At 43.4% G+C, this 7,663-nt stretch overlaps 1 protein-coding gene across 1 annotated transcript in view; it reads left to right on the forward strand.

Annotated features, from left to right (window-relative positions):
• The window catches only part of Sgk1 (serum/glucocorticoid regulated kinase 1), a 117,366-nt gene that overhangs the window by 85,268 nt on the left and 24,435 nt on the right, over positions 1–7,663 (forward strand). The gene's annotated exons all lie outside the window — the stretch shown is intronic.

Raw genomic sequence — 7,663 nt, forward strand, 5'->3', positions numbered from 1 at the left:
GAGCACTACTCTGTGAGATGAGAGGAGCACTACTCTGTGAGATGAGATACTATGCTTCAACTTATACAAGACCAGCAGGGGACAGAACTCACCTAACATACACAAAATCCTAAGTTTGATCCTCAGCACCACAGATAAAATAAAAACTAATGAAAACAAAAGAGTCCTTGGATTTGGGCTGGGATTGAAGTTCTGTGGTAGAGGGGCTTAACTAGCATGTATCGGGCCTAGGTTCAAGGTATGGGATGAAAAAAAAATCAGTCAGAGGGCAAAGTGTGTTCTAGAAGCGAGAAGACTTTTTTCTTTGAGCCATAATGCTGACTAGCACTAAGTAGACACTGAAAGTGAAGGGAAGCTGCGCTGAAGCAGAAAGGAGCTAAAACAACTAAGAGAGTGAGAACAGATTCACTTTCTCTAATTAAGTAGGGTCTAATGAAACAGGAAAGTGGTGGTGAGCCTTAATATTTATGTTATGCCTCACACATTTATGAAGTGTGTTCACAAAATTTAATTCAGTGTATGTAGCAGGCCTGTGAGATAGGAGGGGCCATCTAACCCCAGGAGACTGGAAAGGAGGTGACAGGCTAGAGCATCTGATAACACCCAAAGCCCAAGACCAGAACAGCCGAAGGCTGGGAGCAGGGCAGAGCCCAGTGCCAGCTGCTACACAGCCATCCACTACTTGGGGAGAGACAGTTCTCCCGTGAAAAGCAGTGAGGGCTAACTGTGGGCTTTAATCTTTTCTTCGTAAAAGTAGCGGGGGCTACCCCAAAAACTGTTGCCTGTACTTGGGCTATCTTCTAGCTGGGCTCCCTTGTCTGGCCTCAGTGGGAAAGGAAGTGCCTAGACTCACAGACACTTGAAGTGCCTGTCTGGGGTGGGGTGGGGGTACCCATCTGCTCAGAGGAGAAGGGGATGGAGGGGCGGGGGGGGGCGGGGGGCGAGGGGGAGAAAGGATTGGGGCAGGGAGTGACCAGAAAAGGGGCAGTGAGCAGGCTGTAAAATGAATAAGTAAAAAATTAAATTAAATTAAATTAAATTAAATTAAATTAAATTAAATTGAAAACACAGAATCAAAGAGTGTATGTAGTAACAGAAGCCAGGGACTTGAGGAGGGTGTGTGTGTGTGTGTGTGTGTGTGTATGTGTATGTGTATGTGTGTGTGTTTGTGTAAAACTCTTTCTTTTCTTAGAAAGACTAAGTTTATCTACCATTTTATGTATCATCTTTTTTTTTCCATTTTGTATTATGTGTGTCTTATGAAGGACAATGAGAGAACATGACAGTGCCTGGCCTGTCTGCACTGTCCTTTAGTCTATTAGCAAAACAACACCGCAATAAACAAGCCAGCTAAGACTGCTAAGATCCATACCATGTATCATGAAGGAGTAAAGCAGAAGGCAGCTTTCGCATGAATGATTCTTGGTGTGATGTGGAGAGAGGATAAGGAGAGGGGACCTCCTCTGGGACAGGCACAGACACCTTAGGTACTTATAAGAGGCAGAGGAATTACGATCAAGAATACTTCATTCATGAAGTTACTGAGACAGGAGCATTAAAAATCTTCATGTATGGTAGTGGAATTGTCCTATGAATGTTTAATTTAGTCAGTTTTTGTCACACAGACACTCTGTGTGCGTGTGTGCGAGAGAGAGAGAGAGAGAGAGAGAAAGAGAGAGAGAGAGAGAGAGAGAGAGAGAGAGAGAGAGAGAGAGAATGTGTATGCCTATTTGGGTACTTTCAGAGGTCAGAGGAATGTGTCATTCATTCCTCAGATATCAGACGACATCCAACTTTTTCTTGAGACAAGGTCTCTCTGTGACCTAGAATTCATCAAGGAGCCTCAGCTGAGAAACCAGCAAGCCCCAGGGGATCCATCCACCTGTCTGTGACTCCCTCTCAGTGGGACTGCAAGGTTATCAGCACCACATTTGTCTTCTATACAAGTCTTTGTGCTTGCAACATCTGTGCTTCACCAGCTGGGCTCTCCCTCAGACTCTGTCACATATGTTTCACAGTTTTGTTGTTAGGTACACATCTTTCTACTGTGATTTATCATTTCTTTTTTTGTTTGTTTGTTTACTATCTATCTATCTATCTATCTATTTATTTATTTATTTATTGTTAGGGAAAGAACTAGAATGAAAAAGTTATCCAGTAGTCCAGGCTAGCCTTGAATCTTGAACTCCAGTCCCCACGCTTGACTTTTCTTTTTTTTTCTTTACCTCTGGGGTGTGTGTGTGTGTGTGTGTGTGTGTGTGTGTGTGTGTGTGTGTGTGTCTGGGACAGGATCTTGCTAAAGGGCTTTGAACTCACCATGAAGATCAGAATGGCCACAAACTCATGAGTGACCTTTCTGTTTCCCCCTCCAAGGGCTGAGACTTCAGATGTTGTCATCCACACCTAATTCATATTGTTCCTGCAAGGTGTTCCTGTAGATATTTGTCTGGGTATTTGGAATCTTTCTTTCATCAGTTTAAAAATATAAGACTGTGTCTTCTGGATTGTACTCTTTCTTATGAGAAGTCACCAAAGTTCAACTCTCTCTCTCTCTCTCTCTCTCTCTCTCTCTCTCTCTCTCTCTCTCCCTCTCTCCCTCTGTGTGTGTGTGTGTGTGTGTGTGTACATGTGTGAGTGCATGTGCACATGTGCATGTGTCCCTTGAGCTAGGGACTGAACCTAGGGCCTTATGTATGCTAATAAAGTGTTCTTACACAGAGACATATCCCTAGTGAGATTACTTACTTTTAATCATTAGATTTTTCCTGATTTTAGTGGTGTATTAATCACGGCTCTCTACAGAGGCAGAATCAATGAATGGGAAGTCCAAGAATTCAGAAGTTGCTTATGCTACTAGGCTGATGTCTCAGTGGTCTTTGGTAGCTACCAGAATCCCAAAGAAGTAGTCTCTAATGCCTTTGAAGGAATGGACCTAGAAAGACAGGAGCAAACAGGCAACGAGCAAAAGCTTCCTTTTTCCATGTCCTCACGATCTGGATGAAAGGCATTTATGTGTCTTCCCACCTCAGAGATCTAGACAAGAAGTGGATCTAACCACTTCAAATCAAGCAAAAAATATTCCACTGGTGTGCCCTTCATTTTTGGATTGTAGTTCCTTCCAGATACAGTCAAGTTGGCAACCAAGAATAGCCATCACAAATACAATAAGCCTAAATAGTCTCTCATTTGTTACCCAGACAGGGTTTCTCTGTGTAGCCCTGGCTGTCTTCGAAATTTTTCTGTAGAACAGTTGCTGCCAACTCAAGAAATGTGCCTGTCTTGGTCTCCCAAGTACTAGGAGTAAAGGCGTGTGTCACTACACCCACTCAAATATTATTTTATTAAGAACAAGAAACTTCTGAGGATCAGCTCAAAAGTGTGGTAGAAATATTTCCACATACAGTGTTCTTTGTGAGAGAAAGACTGGCATGCTCATCTGCCATATGCAGCTGCCAGAGAGACACGAAATGTAATGTTTAGTCTCAATTTCATGTTTAGGATTTATAAGTGTTTTATACTGTACATAGAGTGTAAGGAAGAAAGTCATGTATTGAAGGTCACATAGGTAATCCCAGCAGGCAAGAGGATCAATCAGTCAAAGTTTGAGGGCAGCTTGACCTCATGGTAAGACCAAATAATCAGGAAGAAAAGAAAGAAGAAAGGGAAGGAGGAAGATAGAAGGGGAGAGAGGGAAAGAAAGGGAAAGAGAGGAGTCCACGCTCTTCTCTGGGGCGGGAGTCCCTCAAATCTTCCCAGAATTCACTCAGACAATAGCAAACAGGCTACACAAGTTCAAGCTCTTTTCTGCTGTCACTTAAGACTGCAACTTGTGCCTGCCATGTGCTTTTTTGTACACATTTGTTTTAAGTTGCTTGCCCTGTGGTGGGCTGGAATATACTATAAATCAGAATTTCAACACAGAATGAATCTTCTTCCACGTTCACAATGTGTCGTCCCGTTCCCCCACCCCCACCCCTCCACCCCACCCCCACGCTATTATTAGCAACACTGACAGCATTCTCTGGTTATGAGAAGCCAGGTGATGATAAGCCAGTGATTAAACCCTAGTCTTGAGGACCATTCTTTTACCTGGACACTTGTTTGCCAGGTAAGAGAATGGCTCCCTGAAACTCTCCCTGAATTTCTTCAATCTGCTTATCATGAGCTACTTTAACTCTCACGTTTGTCAAAATCTCTAGATTTAGTTTCGAGTGCTCATCTGTTTACCATTTGAGACAGAATCTTGCTGTGTCATCCAGGCTAGGTTCAAACTCCCAGCAATTCTCCTGCCTTGGTTTCCCATTCTCTGGGAAACAAGACATGAACTTCTGTGCATTAAGCTAGATTATTTTGAAGGGAAAATTTAAGAGCCATGGTCAAAATTGAGGATAATTGTTCCTGAGGAGACAAGTTAATGCACTGTTATTTTTCAGAATTGTGTGTGTAGTTTGTGTGCCTGTATGTGGTTGTGTGTGTGTTTATATGTGTGATGGTACATGTGTGTATGTGTCTGTGTTGGTGAGTGTTTGTTGTAGAACAAATGTGACATGGAAGTAGAAGGAGGGACACCAAGGTGGGAAGGAGCACATGGAGAAGGGGATCCAGGGTGATGGGGATGAGGAGGGATGTAGAGGAGATGTAATCCACAGTAGTGATGTGCGAGAAAAAAAAAAAACAACAAAAACAGAAGAAAAGACACTCACTAATTGAGTCAAATAATAAAGTTCCTAAAAAAGAGTGAATGGAGTTACTCTGTATAGATGAATAAATGCCATGTATTGTTAAATGGAAATCTCAGTGTCAGATGTGGGCTGCCTCTCTCTGTATAAGCTGTTAGCTAGGGAGGACCTTGCAGAGCTCAAAGTAACACAGGCAACTGTTCAAGCTGCTATTTGCTGACCAGAACTAGACAGTGATACCCCATTGATGAAAGCACCACATGCCTTGGTCACAGGACAGAGAAAGTTCAAGCTGGAACTGGACTGGAACTTTCCTTCTTGCTGGCCAGCCCTCAGAATTCCAGAAGGTGCCATGCAGGCTGCTGGGGGAGAATTCTCATTAAGTCTTACTCAGCTGTGGACCCTTTGTTCAAGGTGAGCCTATTGGTGCAATGTGTCACGTTCGTTATGGGGATAACCAACCGCTCTCTGATTGAATTTGGTGCTGGGTCCATAAGAAGAAACTGACTTCTGGTATTGTAAACCTAGCTGAAAGCCTGTGGCTTGTGAAGTCATTTGGCCTAGTGAGGACTTTTCTATAGTTTCTAAGTGGACATGATGTGTCCACCAAATCACCTTCTCTATAACTGTGTTTGTGGCTATAGAATGCTACTGCTATCGGCTTTGGTCAGAGAGGTTCCATTCTGCAGTGATCTGGTCAAAGTACACATATAAGTGACTGTTGAATGCCCAGCCATAAATGGGATGTCTCTAACACACGCTTCACAGTACAGGGAACACTGTTGGATGGTGGGGTGAAAAGAATGAGAAACCTAGAGAAAAGTGTGGGGTGGGTTGTAACGTGGAACAGCGACTTGCAAGCATGCCATAGCTATGACACTCTGGAGCTCACCGCAGGTAATTTCCTTTCTGAGCTCCACACACTGGGAACTGTCAACACCCTGTCACAGGAGGCCGAAGGCCTCAGCCATGCAATCAACTCTTTTCAACTCTGATTCAGACTACTTTGCTTTGTAGAAGTTGAAATTTGACCACAGATGACCTCAATATGACAATAGCCGCTGATAGTCTTGATTGATTAGTTTAATGAATCACATGGAGAAATTTTTTTATGCTGACAAATGAAAGACTCCTTGCAAGCTGAATTTTCCCTTTGTCAAGTACAACAAAGCTTCATCATGAAAACAGGAGAGGAAGGCCGGGCGGTGGTGGCGCACGCCTTTAATCCCAGGACTTGGGAGGCAGAGGCAGGTGGATTTCTGAGTTCGAGGCAAGCCTAGTCTACAGAGTGAGTTCCAGGATGGCCCGGGCTACATAGAGAAACCCTGTCTTTAAAAACCACAAAAAAAAAAAAGAGGAGAGGAAAAATGGATGTCTTAAGTTAGAATCACCAAGTCCTTAGCTATCTCACACTACCCCTTTAAATAATTCCTAGGGCATTTAGTTCCTGAAAGTCCTTTGCATGTGGCAGAGGCATAATTAAACATGTGTTGGATAAATGAACGACTAGCTCTCACCAAACCTTAAGGTAGAGGAGTGCGTTCCACATTGAAGGTTTATTGAAGAAAATCCATCAGAAGGACAAAGGTGTGTTCTACCACTTGTATGTTGCCTCCTATACCATCTTCTTCTAGGACACAAACGTTTCAGAATGGACATTCATTACTTCTATGTGTGTGTGCGCGCGTGCATGTGTACATATGTGTGTATGTAAGACAAGGTCTTACTGTAATCCAAGGTCTCAGACTCACCCAAAGTCAAGGCAATAAGTACCGGCGTTCCAGACATGAGCTAGCTTGTTTGGATAACACTGTACACGTGGAAACTGCTGGCCACGAGTACTCTCCATTTCCTGAAGCATGTCTCGTTGTTGGACCATGCCCAGAGTAACAGGAAGCAGCCGAGTTCTGCACTGCCTGCTGTGGTTCATGTGGTGAACTTGAGAATAAGACCTCCTGACTCTGCCACGGAATGCGGACTTCCGCCTTAGTGGCTTCCTGCCACGATCTACCCCCTGGGTGATTTCATTTCTTCCATCACCAAGAATGGGGCCATAATAGTAGACAGTGAGCAATGCGTGCATTCAAGGAGGTGGTAATGCAGCACATGCTCTTAGTGGGCAGTGAGTGGTTTTGGAGGAAGAATTGCTTTTATAAGGCAATTCATACAATTGCACTTGCTGTGGTAAAAGAATCCCATGTTAGGCTTTATCCCTACTCTCACTATTTTGTGCCTATTAAGACTTTTAGTGGTGTTTGTTTTTCCTGAGATTTAAAGCCTCATCCCTTCTCTAACCTTATTATCTAGGGCCCCAGACACAAGATTGGCAGGCTTTCTGGAGACACGTACAGGCACACTGGAACCTGTGCTCGAGCTCTGGGCCCAAACTCCTGCAGCTAGAGATAACACTGGGCATTGCCTGCTCATTTACATAAAATAGCTCACATTATTTTTTGTTTTGACTTTTAGTCTTTAAGCTGTTAAACAAGTATTTGGCAAGGTAAGTTTGTAAACTCAGATTTTAGGTTTTTCTTTGGACTGAAACAGCCTCTTCCACATTATTTTCTGTATGTGTTATTCCATATTCTTCTGTGTAGCCTTGACTACCGCAACCAGAAAGACAGCAACACATTTTCCTTGCATTCTTAGAATCCTTAATATAGAGTGTTGGATTCTATGCTAGATGTGGTGGTGAGTACATGTTTTGCTAGTGCTAGGAAGGTAAAGGCACCAAGATTGGAGTTCAAGGGCATTTTAACCTACAGAGTGGACTTCAGACCAACTTGTGCTGTGTGAGACTCTATCTCAAAACAACTGGAAAAACCAAACCAAAGAAGTGGAATTCTAAAGCCAGGACTTGGAATGCAGGAAAGAACTTTGCTCTGTCTTGGCATGCGCAGCAGTTTGGAGAGTTCTAAACTGAGGATGGGCTACCCATTCTAGGGTACAGTGCATGTCCTTCTAGGGTACAGTGCACGTCCTTC

This window comes from Grammomys surdaster, unplaced genomic scaffold, assembly GCF_004785775.1.
Source record: "Grammomys surdaster isolate TR1022 unplaced genomic scaffold, NIH_TR_1.0 280, whole genome shotgun sequence".
Lineage (NCBI taxonomy): Eukaryota > Metazoa > Chordata > Mammalia > Rodentia > Muridae > Grammomys > Grammomys surdaster.